A 16,570-nucleotide genomic window follows, 5' to 3' on the forward strand; every position below is an offset into this window, starting at 1 on the left:
TTGATTAGTATGTGTCTTGGCGTATTTCTCTTTGGTTTTATCGTGTATGGGACTCTTTGCCAACCTTGGACTTGGTTGACTATTTCCTTTTCTATGTTGGGGAAATTCTCAGCTATAATCTCTTCAAAAATTTTCTCATACCCTTTCTTTTCTCTTCTTCTGGGACCCCTATAATTCAAATTTGATGCATTTGATATTGTCACAGAGATCTCTGAGACTATCCTTGGTTCTTTTCATTATTTTTACTTTATTCTGCTCTTCAGAAGTTATTTCCACCATTTTATTTTCCAGCTCACTGATTCGTTCTTCTGCTTCAGATATTCTGCTATCGATTCTTTGCAAAATTTTTTTTTATTTTCAGTAATTGTGTTGTTTGTCTCTGTATGTTTAATTCTTTAATTCTTCTAGGTTTTTGTTAATTGATTCTTACATTTTCTCCATTTTGTTCTCAAGGTGTTTGATGATATTTACTATCATTATTCTGAATTCCTTTTCAGGTAGTTTGCCTATTTTCTCTTCATTTATTTGGACTTCTATGTTTCTAGCTTGTTGCTTCATTTGTGTAGTATTTCTCTGCCTTTTCATTATTATTATTATTTTAACTTCTTGTGTTTGAGGTCTCCTTTTCCCAGGCTTCAAGGTTGAATTCTTTCTTCCTTTTGGTTTCTGCCCTCCTAAAGTTGGTCCAGTGGTTTGTGTAAAGTTTGTATAGGGTGAGATTTGTGCTGAGATTATTTGTTTGTTTGATTGTCCTCTGATGGGCAAGACTGAGAGGTGGTAATCCTGTCTGTTGATGATTTTGTTTGTATTTTTGTTTTGTTTGTTGTTTAGATGTGGTGTCCTGCATAGGGTGCTATTGGTGGTTGGGTGATGCTGGGTCTTGTATTTAGGTGGTTTCCTTTGCGAGAGTTCTCACTATTTGATACTCCTTAGGGTTACTTTTCTGGTAGTCTATGTTCTTGGAGTCAGTGCTCCCACTCCAAAGACTCAGGGCTTGATCTCTGGGGCTGGGTGATCCACTTCCAAAATGTCACACTCACAGGGCTAGTGGCAGAAGGCCTCAGCTCCTTGCTGACTGTTGGGAGGATGCTCAGTTTCTCTCAGCACATGGATTTCTCCTCAGGGCTCCCTAAAGCCAGTGCTGTGGGTTCTTCTCACCCATGTTCAGTAGTTGAGGAAGCAGCATAAACTAGCCAGCAATCCAGATGGAAGGGACTGGCAGCCTGACTCCTTCACTCAATTGGAATCCCAAAGCAACTCTTAGAACCACACAGATTATGTAACGCCTAAATGGGAAAAGAAATTAACTGGAGATCTTCTGGATTCTGAGAGTGAGCCACATGAGCATTCTGCCGAGTTTGTTTTTGCTGTCCCAGTTTCCAGAGTGCTCTGTTTCTTGCCACTGCCACTGCGCTGGGTTTTCTTCACATTCAACTTCCACTGTGGCAGCTTTCACCAAGTTGGGCTGCTGTTGTTTGGCCTCAGCCTTGCAGGGGCCGAACCAAGGTTATTTCACCCAGGTTAAATTCAGGCAGACCAGTGTTACAGCTCAGTTACAGCAGAGTTTTATTTGGCAAGCAAAGGAAAGTACACCCTTGAGGCATGAGGGTGGGCCAATCCCAAAGGAGAGTAATAGCTCTCTTTTAAAGAGTTTTGCTGAAAAGAAGATGACATCTGGAGGGTGGTGATCTGGACATAAAGAGGAATATTGTGGGAGATAATTACAACAATTTGTATGCTGATGTGAATTAGAGAGTAGAGATGGGGGATCATAATGATGCAGGTGAAAGAACGGATAATCACAATGTCATAGTCTTTGAGCTGGCTCAAGGATATGGGATCTAATACCCATATGGAGGAGTTACACATATATCCCTTACTTTTAAAGGTAGTCAGAATATATGGCACAGGTGAAAGTAGGCTGGCATATTTGAGGTTGTTCAGGTAGATATGTGTTTTTCCTGGGCTATGTGAAGATACATTGCAAGTGCTGAGTAGGTGAAAAACTGGATTTAACCAGTGTTGGAATATGTTTGGTAAGAATGAGGGAGGGAGATAGGATCTAAGGAGCTGAGGATGTATGCAAAGAGTTCATGACAGTGACTGATCATGGAGTGTTAACTAAGATCTCCCAGGGGCTCACAGGTGTATGGAGTGTCCTCTTCTGTTTTCTTCCATGACTTGACTCATGAGTTGTGAATCCAGGAGTCATGTCCTGGTACCTTGACTGCTATGGGGATAGAAAGTATTACAGGGTAGGAGCCCTTCCATGTGGGCTGGAGTTGAGCCTTTGGAGACCCATCTTTCCAGACTTTAATTAGGACTTGAGTCCCTGGAGCATATAGTGGTGAATATTTAGAATCTTTTGGGTCCTGTTTGACACCCCACAAGCGTATATCCTGTTGGAATTGCCCAATGGCCATGGTATAAGACCAGAAGGTCTGAGCCTCTGGATCTAGGAAGAGGTCATTGACACAAACAAAAGGTCTCCCATATAGCATCTCATGACTAAGACCAACCTGTTTCTAAGGGGCAATATGAGTGCAGAGAAGAGCTATTGGTAAAGCCTCCTTCCATCCCAGGGAGGTCTCCTAGGTTATCTTTTTTATCACTGATTTTAAGTATTGGTTGGCTCTTTCTACTTTTCCTGAAGACTGAGGCCTCCAGGCACAATGGGGATAATAAATAATGCCCAATGCTTTAGAGACCCCTTGGGTTACCTTAGAAGTAAATGATGTCCCATTGTCATTTTGTAATGACCTGGACAGACCAAAGCTTGGAATGATTTCATGGGGCAATTTTTTTACCACCTCCTCAGCCTTCTCAGCCTGAGGGGGAAAGCCTTCAATCCATCCTGTCAATGTATCTGTCATGACTAATAGGTACTTACACCCTTGAGAATGCAAAGAAATAGAGGAAAGAACAGAATAGGAAAGAAAAGAGATCTCTTCAAGAAAATTAGAGATACCAAAGGTATATTTCATGCAAAGATGAAGGACAGAAATTGTAGGGACCTAACAGAAGCAGAGGGCTTCCCTGGTGGCTCAGAGGTTAAAGCGTCTGCCTCCAATGCAGGAGACCTGGGTTCGATCCCTGGGTCGGGAAGATCCCCTGGAGAAGGAAACGGTAACCCACTCCAGTATTCTTGCCTGGAGAATCCCATGGATGGAGAAGCCTGGTAGGCTACAGTCCATGGGGTCGCAAAGAGTCGGACACGACTGAGCAACGGAACAGAACAGAAGCAGAAGATATTAAGAAGAGGTGGCAAGAATACACAGAAGAACTGTACAAAAAAGATCTTCACGACCAAGATAATCACGATGGTGTGATCACTCACCTAGAGCCGGACATCTTGGAATGTGAAGTCAAGCGGGCCTTAGAAAGCATCACTATGAACAAAGCTAGTGGAAGTGATGGAATTCCAGTTGAGCTATTTCAAATCCTGAAAGATGATGCTGTGAAAGTGCAGCACTCAATAGGCCAGCAAATTTGGAAAACTCAGCAGTGGCCACAGGACTGGAAAAGATCAGTCTTCATTCCAATTCCAAAGAAAGGCAATGCCAAAGAATGCTCAAACTACCGCACAATTGCTAGTAAAGTCACATCTCACATGCTAGTAAAGTCATGCTCAAAATTCTCCAAGCCAGGCTTCAGCAATATGAGAACCGTGAACTTCCAGATGTTCAAGCTGGTTTTAGAAAAGGCAGAGGAACCAGAGATCAAATTGCCAACATGCTCTGGATCATGGAAAAAACAAGAGAGTTCCAGAAAAACATCTATTTCTGCTTCATTGACTATGCCAAAGCCTTTGACTGTGTGGATCACAACACTGTGAAAAATTCTGAAAGAAATGGGAATACCAGACCACCTGACCTGCCTCTTGAGAAACCTGTATGCAGGTCAGTAAGCAACAGTTAGAACTGGACATGGAACAACAGACTGGTTCCAAATAGGAAAAGGAGTATGTCAAGGTTGTATATTGTCACCTTGCTTATTTAACTTCTATGCAGAGTACATTATGAGGAACACTGGGCTGGAAGAAGCACAAACTGGAATGAAGATTGCCGGGAGAAATATCGATAACCTCAGATATGCAGATGACACCACCCTTATGGAAGAAAGTGAAGAGGAATTAAAAAGCCTCTTGATGAAAGTGAAAGAGGAGATTGAAAAGGTTGGCTTGAAGCTCAACATTCAAATAACTAAGATCATGGCATCTGGTCCCATCACTTCATGGGAAATAGATGGGGAAACAGTGGAAACAGTGTCAGACTTTATTTTTTGGGGCTCCAAAATCACTGCAGATGCTGATTGCAGCCATGAAATTAAAAGACGCTTACTCCTTGGAAGGAAAGTTATGACCAACCTAGATAGCATATTAAAAAGCAGAGACATTACTTTGCCAACCAAGGTCCGTCTAAGTCAAGGGTATGGTTTTTCCCGTGGTCATGTATGGATGTGAGAGTTGGACTGTGAAGAAAGCTGAGCACCGAAGAATTGATGCTTTTGAACTGTGGTGCTGGAGAAGACTCTTGAGAGTCCCTTGGACTGCAAGGAGATCCAACCAGTCCATTCTAAAGGAGATCAATCCTGGGTGTTCATTGGAAGAACTGATGCTAAAGCTGAAACTCCAATACTTTGGCCACCTCATGAGAAGAATTGACTCACTGGAAAAGACTCTGATGCTTGGAGGGGTTGGGGGCGGGAGGAGAAGGGGACGATAGAGAATGAGATGGCTGGATGACATCACCGACTCGATGGACATGAGTTTGAGTGAACTCCGGGAGTTGGTGATGGACAGGGAGGCCTGGCGTGCTGTGATTCATGGGGTCGTGGAGAGTCGGACACGACTGAGCGACTGAACTGAACTGAACTGAATTGGGCTGAAGTACCTGGTGGCAAAAGTTTAGCCTCTATGGCCTCAAAATTAGAGACTACTGCATATCTGGCTTTTATTTTCCGGTCCAAGACAAAGCTGCTTCCATCAGTGTACCAGATTTCCTCAGGATTGGTCAGAGGATCTTCCGACAATCTCTCTCAGGGTTTTGTCCAGTGGTCCAAGGTGTCTAGGCAAGAGTGAAAGGGGAGAGAGCCCTTGGGAGTAGGCAGGAGGTTGGCTGGATTAAAAACCCCACAAAGGGATGTAGTGTAGCCTGGATTTTCCATTAGTACTACTTGATATCTGAGGATCCTTTGATCAGACATCCATAAGTGGCCTCTCCCATTCAGGAGTTGTTTCACCTGGTGGCTGATAAAAATAGTTTGCCCCCAAGAGAGAGTTTTAAAGCATCTTCTATCAGGACTGCAATAGCTGCAAGATTTCAAAAGCAGGAAAGATCTCTTCCCAGTAAAGGAGTAGGACACTTAGGGACCACCAGAAACTGGTGGGAAAATATTTGTCCTTCCCAGCAACAAAGAAGTACTTGGGTGAATCTTTTGTAATTGTTTTTCCAGTAGCACCCAAAACAGTACAAGTTTCAGAGGAGAAGGCTCTGGAGTAGGAGGTCAGGACAGAGTAGGTAGCCCCTGTGTCAACCAAGAGATTCTTGAACCTACCTGCCACATCCAATTGTACCCTTGGCTCCAGCCCCTTATTAGGGGCTGCTTCAGACCTATTGAACCACTGTGAGGGAAGGCTTGGTGCTTGACCTTGAGGCTCTTGGGTCCCGAAGGCAGAGTGTCACCCAATGTCCCAATTGATGGCATTTGTAGCAAGCCATTTTAGGAAGCTTATCACAGTTTGGACACTCTCTGGCCCAATACCCTGCCTGTCTACAGATTAGGCATTTACCTGGTGCCTTGTCTTTCAAGGATTCAGAGTTTGGCATAGAGTTTCCCTGGAGGGTGGCCAGCATCTGGACATGCCTTGTCTCTTTCCTTTTCTCCTTTTCCTGGGCCTTGGCCTCCCTCTCCTGTTCTGTTTAAAAGGTATGGGTGGCTGTCTGGATCATCTCATCTATAGAGGCAGCAGGGTCCTGCTGCTGTAGCTGTTGTAACTTTATACTGATGTCTGATGCACATTGGGACAGGAATTTGTCCTTTAACTCACCTGTCCCTCATAAGAGTCTTAAGTACAGATTGGTAAACTTTTGGAGGGCCTTTTTCAGCCTTTCCAGAAAGGCAATGAGGTTCTTGTTGGGCTCCTGAGTTATTGCTGAGACTGGGCACAGTCCCACAAGTAATAGGCTTCCTTCTATATCCATGGATTGACTTCCTTAGGGGTGAGCCTTTCTGAAACTTATCCTATCCAACACTGTTGCAACCTGAGAGCCAGATGGCCCTGGGTTAGTGTGCAAATACCCAGGCAAGCTGAGGCATGACAGCCACCTGGAGACTGAATCCCCAGGCAGGTTGATTCATGTTGGCCTCCTGAGAATTGGGTCCCTGGGCAGGTCGAGGCATGTTGACCTCCTGGGACCCCTGGACTGGCAGATCCCCAGGCAGGTTGAGGTGTGACAACCTTTCAAGGACCAGATCCCTAGGCAGGTAGACCGCCTAGGACCCCTGGACTGAAGTTGGGCATCCCCAAGGTCTCCAGTGTGACCAGTACTGGGTAGGATTAAGGGGTTGTAATCTTTAACTCATTGCCAGTTTGTTCACCACATATAGGAATAGATATCATGGTGTTAAGCAATCCAAGCCTGTGCCCTGAGACTGGAAACCTGGTGAAACAGCCATAAGCCTTATCCTCTTACTGCTTTAAGGGAATGTATAAGTCAGTGATTTCCTCTCCTCGTCCTTCATAAGAGCAGGTTAGGGTGTCTCCAATGGTAAATATTTCATTATCATAGACCCACTTTAGGTAATAACAGAAGTAATGACAAAGGAGTGGGTTATGTGGCCCTGTTAGGGGCATTAAGAATATTTAAATAATAAGTGGGGTGGAGCAATGCTGCTTACAAGGGGGCAGGGTTCTGGTCATAGGAATTAGCAATTGGCTTAAGAACAAATTGATAAGAGGCAACAGACCAGATGTTCCATAAAAGTGGAGTGGAGATTTGATCCGGGGGTATTGTAGCTACACGTTCCGGGAAACAAACTCACTTAGAAGGACAATGCAGATAGTGGAGTGCAGTTTATTACACCGGCGGGCCCAAGGCAGAGTCTCCTCTTAGCCAAGGACCCCGACCAGTTTTTGTGAAAACCTTATATACCTTAAGTGTACTTGCTCAAATCCACCTCCCCAAATTCCTTGAAACTAGTCTGGACAAGGTAAAAGAGAGATACGATCAAAATTAACTCATGATTCATATGTCACAAGACTAGATAAACAGTGGCTATTTATCAATAGGCCTATGGTTATATCCTGATAAACATAATGGAATTTACCACTTTTTTTCTATTACAGAGATAATTAGCATATTTTTTTAGGCAACAGAGAGTCCAAGTACAAGTCCTGAGGCTCTTTTATCTGGGGATCTGGTTTTCCATTGTCATGCCATTTTTATAGACACTGGGCACAAAGTTCAGAGTCCTTTGGGAGGGTGACCATGTGTGTAGCCTAATGTTCACAGCCTGGCCTAAGATGGAGTCCAGTTCTGTCTGTTTCCTCCTTCAATATGTTTGTAACTTTAGGAGAAGGGTGGTAAGGGTTTGGGCCCAAACGGCCTGCAGGGCTAACTCCCAAAGTGGCCAACATTATCCCTGGAAGCCCAATTGCCTTTGAAGGGATGCCAACAGATGGACTTCTAGCAGGCATTGTGTGCCTGTCTCCTACCCTAGTGGGTCCACGGAGAGATGCTGTTGTTGCACATGTTGTAGGAAACAGGGAAGATGAAGGCCTGAATATGTAGAGGGATTGGATATTATACAGTATTTCCCTCCCAAGGGCCAGCTCTTTTCTGGTTGTCCCTCTGGAAGATTGTAGAGGCAACACTGTGGGCCTGGACAGGGCTCAGGAAAAGAGCATGAAACAAGAGGGAAGGGAGCAGGGAACAATTTTGAAAGAATGACATAGCCCAAGGGCATAACATAAACCAATTAAAATCAAATAGATCCAAGATGACAAGCCAAATTCAACTAAACCTTGATCCCCAGTCTGCAAGCTAAATGACACACCCAGAGATGGCAGAACAGTTCCAAGACACTGTCAAAAGATGGAAGAGTGGGTGGTTCCCCAACGGTTGGGATGATCCTCCCGCTCATTAGTGTATGAATTCACCCAGCTCACAAAAACTAGCCACACCTCATTCCATGGCCTCAGCACTTGCCCTCTGCAATGACCCACACTCTGCAGAGTGTGCTTCTCTCTGAATCCCAACAAATCCACCTCTTACCTATTGCTGTGTCTCTAACTGAATTTTTGTAATGAGACATAAGAGCCTGAGTTTCTTTAGGTCCTGAAGCCAGGCGTCATGGGTTTTGGCCAGGCTCAAGTCCCAGGAGAGAAGAGCTGAAGGACAGGAGGAAAAAACAGTGGGGGAAAACGTGCCGAGGAATCCCCTTCATAACTTGTTGGAAAATCTGCTAAATACCTGACCTGTGCTCACAATTTTCATTGGCCTGATCCATGGCACAAAGAAGATTAAGGACAGAAGAACCTCCACCAACTTGGGTAACAGCTACTAGAGCACAGAGGAGAGTCTTCAGGACACACTGAGGAGTAGCCTCTCCAGAGTCCCTCATTGCATATACTACTGCTCGCCTGTTCACAGGGGGTTCAAGAAAACAAGAAATGAGAGACTGTAAAGGAATTAAGATTTTGCTAGGCATATGTCCTTCCAGCCATAGGACCAAGGATCTCCTACCTTAACTGGAGGTCTTCTGGAATTTGAGACTGAGCCGCATGAACTTTCTGCTGATTTCCTTTTTCACTGTCCCATTTCCAGTATGCTGGGCTTCTTGTCACTTCCTGTGTGCTGGGTTTTCTTTGTGTTCCGCTTCCACCGTGGGAGCTTTCGCCAAGTTGGGCTCCTGCTGTGCTTGGCCTCCTCCTTGCGAAGGCCATGCCAAGGTTGTTTAAGCCAGGTTGTTTAAACCTGGCTTAAACAAGTTGTGGCACCATATATGTCAGGGGAATGTGTAATCTCCTTGGTTCTGTCTCGTCACAACAAAAATTTGAAGCGACATACCAGTGTTACAGCCCTCAGATGGACCAGTGTTATAGCTCCGTGTTACAGCTCAGTTTTATTTAGAAAGTAAAGGAAAATACATCCTCAAGGCCTGAGGGCATGCTGACCCAAAAGACACGAAGAAAGAGAGACCCCTGGCCCTTTGGTTCCTGTTTTTATATGGTTTTTTTCTCCTCCCCCTGGGCCTGCCCTATGTAAATTGGTCTAGCAAGGAGTGCTGTTTGTTTTACCTGAGGTCCTCACTCCAGTCCTTGGACCTTCCTTTGTTTTATTTTTGTTGGTTTTTCCCTAACTTATCTTTGGCCACTGCCATTTTGGACTCCTTTTTCCTATTCTAACTACCTAACACAAAGAAACAGGAAAGAGTGATATATAGGAAAAATAGCAGATAGAAACCATAGAAACTTCCTGTGAGAATACCCAAATGGACTCAGCAGAAAAAGACTGCAAGAAAGCCATTAAATATATGTTCGGAGAACTAAAAGGAACCATGCTTTAAAACCTAAAAAGGCAAGATGATTGTATCTTACCAAATAGAGAGTATCAATAAAAAGATAGAAATTATAAACTCATGGAAGTTCTGGAAGTGAAGAATATAACTGAAAGAAAAATTGACTAGAAGAACTCAATAGTAGATTTCAACAAGCATTAAAAACAAACAAACAAACAAAAAACAGTGAACTTAAAGATAAATTGATACGAATTATGCCATCTGAAGAACAAAAAGAAAAAAAATGGAAATGAACAGTCTTAGAGAAATGTGGGACACCATTAAGTATGTGTATATCTGTTTAATGGAAGTCCCTTAAAGAGAGAAGAGAAAGGAGCAGAAAAAATAATCAAAGAATTAATGATTGAGGGCTTCCCTGGTGGCTCAGTGGTAAAGAAGCCACCTTGCAATGCAAGGGACACCGGGAAGATCCCACATTCCACAGAGCAACCAAGACAGTGAGCCATAACTACTGAGCCAATGCTCTAAGCCTGCAAGCTGCAACTACTGAAGCCTGTGTGCCTAAAGCCCTAGTTCCACAACAAGAGAAGCCACCTCAGTGAGAAGACTGTGCACTGCAGCTAGAGAGTTGTCCCTGCTCGCTGCAACTATAGAAAAACACATGCAGCAACAAAGACCCAGCACAGCCAAAAACTAAATATAAATAAAATTTTAAAAAGATTTAATGTTTGAAAACTTCCCAAATTCATGAAAAGTTTTAATTTACACATCCAAAAAGCTCAATAAATTCTAAGTGGGATAAATATAGAGATACACAATGTATCATAAATGTAAAAATCCAAAAATAGACATTTTGAAAGCATAAGAAAAAAATGAGTGATTATATGAAGTGGAATTCCAATTAGTTTGATCACTGAATTCACATAAGAAACAAGATACCAGAAGGAAGTGGGATCACATTTTGAAAGTACTGAAAGAAAGAAAGTGACTATCAGGACGTATGTACAGCAAAACTTTCTTTCATAAATGATAGCTCTTTAAAGAAAATAAACAAGTGTCTAAAAAATACATGAAAAGACTCAACATTATTATCTATTCCGTTCTGTTCCGTCGCTCAGTCGTGTCCGACTCTTTGCGACCCCGTGTACTGTAACCTACCAGGCTTCTCCGTCCATGGGATTCTCCAGGCAAGAATACTGGAGTGGGTTACCATTTCCTTCTCCGGGGATCTTCCCAACCCAGGAATCGAACCCGGGTCTCCCGCATTGGAGGCAGACGCTTTAACCTCTGAGCCACCAGGGAAGCCCTATTATCTATTAGAAAATGCAAATCAAAACCATCGGGTGCCATACCTTATAAACTAGAATGGCTAAAATAAAAAAGAGACAAAATAACAGATTTTTGAAGGGATGTAGAAAGTTGAAACCCTCATACTGCTGGTAGGAATATAAAATGGTGCAACCACTTTGGAAATCAGTCTGGAAATTTCTCAAAAGGTTAATCATAGAGTTACCATGTGACCTAGGAAGTCCACTCCAGGTAGATAGTCAAGAGATGTGAAAGAATTATGTCCATGCAAAAACCTGTACCTGAATATTCATACTGACTTTTGTAATAGCAAAAAAGAGAAAAAACCCAAATGTCCATCAACTAGTGAATGAGTTTAAAATATGTGGTATATTTATATAATGGAATATTATTTAGCAATATAAAGGAATGAAATACTGGTACATACTATAACATGGACAAACCTTGAAAACATTATGTTAAGTAAAATAAATGACACAAAAGGCCATGTATGTGTGATATTTTGTGTGAGTCCATCTATATGAAAGGTCCAGCATAGGCAACTCCATTGAGACAAAAAACAGATTAGTGGTGGCCAGGATCTGAGATGGGATGAAGGATGAAAAGGGGAGTGACTGCTGATAGGTACAGGGTTTCATTTAGAAAGTGTTCTAAAACTGAGTGTAGTGATGGTACCACAACCCTGTGAATATATTAAAACCATTGATTTGTACACTTTCAGTGAGTGAATTGTATATATGTGAATTATATTTCAGTAAAACTGTTTTTTAAAACAAAGTGGTTAAAAATAACAACAGCAACACTCAAAATGTCTGGCTGCCAATACCATATCTCTTTCACTTGGACTGGATCCTATGGGGATGACTTCTCAGCATCATCACTTGTCAACACATTCAAAGAACAGTGTGAACTAAAATGTCTGGCTATCTTTTCATCCCTCACATTGTCAAACACGTTCTTCAAGCTTTCTAGAAATATTAGTAATACTATGCTGATCCTTAGTGACCATTAGTGTAATATTAAAATATTTACTTTAAATTATTTGATTGTGCCTCCCAGAAATTTAGACCAGCTATTACAAGTCTCTTTTTTAAGGGAAAATAAAGTATTCTTATAAAACACATGCAGGGCACCATATTTTAATACTTTTGAAAGCTATTGTTATGTATTTTGGAGAAACTAGGGAAAAAATAAGACTGAATATCAAAAGGCATGCTTTCCAAGCCAGTTTCTGTTCCTTGCTAGAACAGAGTGGAGCAGTCACTCTTCATTTTATATGTATTTGTCAAAATTGAGGCCTTTTTGATCATTTGTAATTATAGAAGTTGCAAAGCTTATGATGAAATTATATTGAAGGATATATGTGAAAGCAAATGTCTGTCTATTCAATACTAGATCAAAACATATGTGGCAGAGAGTGGCATATTTTTTATGTGTGACCTTACTAACCAAGAATGGGAGATCACTGTTGGGGTTCCCCAAAGTCAAAGATCTGGGCAGAGTTTGCCCAGAGGGCACTGTATGGTGCTGCCCTTCCCCTGGAACCAATGTACCTGGTATGGTTGCACTGCAAGGAGTGAATAACTGGTGCTCCCCCTGAGAGAGAGGCTGAGCTTTCCTGATAGATAATTTTTTAAAAAAAATCTAATGCTTGTTAGCCCTAAGAAGGTGCATAACAATGATTATCCTCCAGAAAACATCAAAAGATAGCACATTTGGGGGCCTCCCTCCCAGATATAGGAAATCTTGTTACATTTCTGCCCTCAAATATATGCGTGACTTAGGAGTGGGTCCCTTCTCCTCTGACCTTAGATTTCCTCATCCAAAAATAAGAATGAAGGTAAGGATCTCCTCATCCAATACTAGTATCCTATAATTTTATTCACACTTAAACATCTTTAATCCCTACTATTTCCTCATGAAGTCCTTGCAATAATCCTTTAGTCATTGCATCATTTTTATTTATCTCTTTTGGATTTACTTCAAATAATTCATTCTAGAGAGCCAGTGCCCCAAAGGGCTAAAGGGGCCCATATGAAAAGGCATTTTTTCTCTGTTAACATCTGTGATAACTCATACTAAATGACACAAAATGTGACCTATACAGATGGGTCAAAAATAACTCATTCCATTTTCCAAGTAAGATTACGAAAATATCCACAGTAGGATTAGCAGTAAATTTTTTGCCAAATTAATATCTAATTTCCACACTTACATAAGAACATAATTTTTCTGAATAGGGCCCTATATTTATGATTTGAGCTAGGTTGTTATGAAGTGACGATTTAAATTTTGTGTGTGTATGTCGTATTTATCTTCTGGAAAGCACTCTTTCTGCAAACTCAGCTTAAATTTCCTATCAGCAACTGACAGGAAATGTTTCCTCTCCATTTCTGACTTCTTATAGTCTGATTCTGTTGCATCTTAGTTCTTGAGATAAGCTTATCTGAAGTAAAAATTTCTGAACTGTGTCTGTAGTTACGTCCCCAAACCATGTGTTATTGTTGTTTAGTTGCTAAGTCATGTCTGATTCTTTTGTGACCCCATGGGTGGTAGCCTTCCAGGCTTCTCTGTTCTTGGATTTCCCAGGCAAGAATACTGAAGTGGGTTGCCGTTTCCTCCTCCAAGTGATCATCCTGACCCAAAGATCAAACTCATGTCTCCTGCATTGGCATGTGGATTCTTTACTACTGAGCCTACCAAACCATCTGTAGGCAAGTGCTGAAAAAGAGATATACAGGAAACTAAAATTTGTTAAGTGCCTACTAAGTGTCAAGTACATACATATTATCATTTCATCTATATAATATCTCTATGAGGAATCTTGTCATCTCTATTTTACAGATAAGGAAACTGAGGCATGTTTAAGTTAGGTTACCTGCCCAAGACACTGCCTTGGTGAAAGAGCCAGGTTTAAACACAGGTCTGTCTGGCTGCAGTACACCTTGCTGATTCTAAGTCCAACCCTTTGTGACTGCATGAACTATGCCACGCCAGGCTTCCCTATCCTTTGCTATCTCCCTGAGTTTGCTGAAGCTCATGTCCATTGAGTGAAGGATGCCATCCAACCATCTCATCCTCTGTAGACCCCTTCTCTCTTGCCCTCAATCTTTCCCAGCATCTAGGTCTTTTCTAATGAGTTAGCTTTCTGCATCAGGTGGCCAAAGTATTGGAGCTCTGGCTTCAGCATCAGTCCTATCAATGAATACTCAGGGTTGATTTTCTTTAGGATTGATTGATTTGATCTCCTTGCAGTCTAAAGGACTCTCAAGAGTATTCTCCAACACCACAGTTCAAAAGCATCAGTTTTTTGACCTTCAGCCTTCTTTATGGTCCAACTCTCACATCCACACATGACTACTGGAAAATCCCATAGCTTTGACCAGATACACCTTTGTCGGCAAAGTGATGTCTCTGCTTTTTAATACACTATCTAGGTTTGTCATAGCTTGTCTTCCAAGGAGCAAGCGTCTTTTAGTTTCATGGCTGCAGTTACCATCTGCAGTGATTTTGGAGACCAAGAAAATGAAATTTGTCACTGTTTCCACTTTTTCCCCATCTATTTGCCATGAAGTGATGGGACCAGATGCCATGATCTTAGTTGTCTGAATGTTGAGTTTTAAGCTAGCTTTTTCATAAACTATTGTCTTTCACCCTCATCAAGAGGCTCTTAAGTTCCTCCTCACTCTCTGCCATTAGTGTGGTATTAATTGCATATCTGAGATTGTTGATATTTCTCTCAGCAACCTTGATTCCAGCTTGTGCTTCATCCAGCCCAGCATTTCGCATGGTGTACTCTGCATATAAGGGCTTCCCTGATAACTCGGTTGATAAAGAATCTGTTTGCAATGCAGAAGACCCTGGTTAGACTCCTGGGTTGGGAAGATCTAATGGAGAAGGAATAGGCTACCACTCCAGTATTCTTAGACTTCCCTTGTGGCTCAGCTGGTAAAGAATCTTCTTGCAATGTGGGAGACCTGGGTTCGATCCCTGGGTTGTGAGGATCCCTTGGAGAAGGGAAAGGCTACGCACTCCAGTCCAGCATTTTGAATGATGTACTCTGCATATAAGTTAAATAAGCAAGGTGACAATATACAGCCTTGACAACTCCTTTCTCAATTTGGAACCAGTCCATTGTTCCATGTCTGATTCTAACTGTTGCTTCTTGACCTGTGTACAGGTTTCTCAGAAGGCAAGTAAGGTGGTCTGGTATTTTCATCTCTTTAAGAATTTTCCACAGTTTGTTGCAATTCACACAGTCAAAGGCTTTAGCATAGTCAATGAAGGAGATGTTTGTTTGGAATTCCCTTGCTTTTTCTGTAATCCATTGGGTATTGGAAATTTGATCTCTGGTTCCTCTGCCTTTTCTAAATCCAGCTTCTACATCTAGAAGTTCTCCGTTCATGTATCATTGAAACCTAGCTTGAAGGATTTTGAGCATTACCTTGCTAGTATGTGAAATGAGGGCAATTGTGTGGTAGTTTGAACTTTCTTCAGTATTGCCCTTCTTTGGGATTGCCCTTCTTTGGAATGAAAACTGACATTTTCCAGTTCTGTGGCCACTGCCGAGTTTTCCAAATTTGTTGGCATATTGAGAGCAGTACTTTCACAGCATCATCTTTTAGGATTTGAAATAGCTCAGCTGGAATTCCATCACCTGCACTAGCTTTGTTCATAGTAATACTTCCTAAGGCTCACTTGACTTCACATTCCAGGATATCTGACTCTAGGTGAGTGACCACACCATCATGGTTATCTGGGTCATTAAGAACTATATTATATAGTTCTTCTGTGTATTTTTGCCACCTCTTCTTAATATCTTCTGCTTCTGTTAGGTCCTTGCCATTTCTGTCCTTTATAGTGCCCATCTTTGCATGAAAAGTTCCCTTGGTAGCTCTAATTTTCTTAAAGAGATCTCTAGTCTTTCCCCTTCTACTGTTTTCCTCTATTTCTTTGCATTGTTCACTTAAGAAGGCTTTCTTATCTCTCCTTGCTATTCTCTCAAACTCTGGGTATATATTTTCCTTTGTCCTTTGCCTTTCACTTCTCTTCTTTTCTCAGCTATTTGTAAGACCTCCTCAGACAATCACTTTGCCTTCTTCCATTTCTTTTTCTTGGGGATGGTTTTAGTCACCACTTCCTGTACAGTTTTACAAACCTCCATCCATAGTTCTTCAGGCATTCTGTCTACCAGACTTAGTCCCTTGAATCTATCTGTCACCTCTACTGTATGACATAAGGGATTTGATTTAGGTCATACCTCAGTGGCCTCGTGGTTTTCCCTACTTTCTTCAATATAAGTCTGAATTTTGCAGTAAGGAGCTCATGGTCTGAGCCATAGTCAGCTCCTGGTCTTGTTTTTGCTGACTGTATACAGCTTCTCCATCTTTGGCTACAAAGAATAGAATCAATCTGATTTTGGTATTGACCATCTGGTGATGTCCATGTGTAGGGTCATCTCTTGTGTTGTTGGAAGAGGGTGTTTGCTGTAACCATTGTGTTCTCTTGGCAAAACTTTGTTAGCCTTTGAGCTGCTTCATTTTGTACTCCAAGGCCAAACTTGCCTGTTACTCCAGTTACCTGGAGTATCTTCCTAATTTTGCATTCCAGTCCCCTGTGATGAAAAGGACATATTTATTTGGTGTTAGTTCTAGGAGGTCTTGTGATTCTTTGTAGAATCATTCTACTTCAGCTTCGACATTAATGGTTGGGACATAGATTTGGATTAGGCAGGGGTCAG

This window comes from Moschus berezovskii, chromosome 7 (assembly GCF_049115385.1).
Source record: "Moschus berezovskii isolate FMDL1 chromosome 7, NW_MosBer_1.0, whole genome shotgun sequence".
Lineage (NCBI taxonomy): Eukaryota > Metazoa > Chordata > Mammalia > Artiodactyla > Moschidae > Moschus > Moschus berezovskii.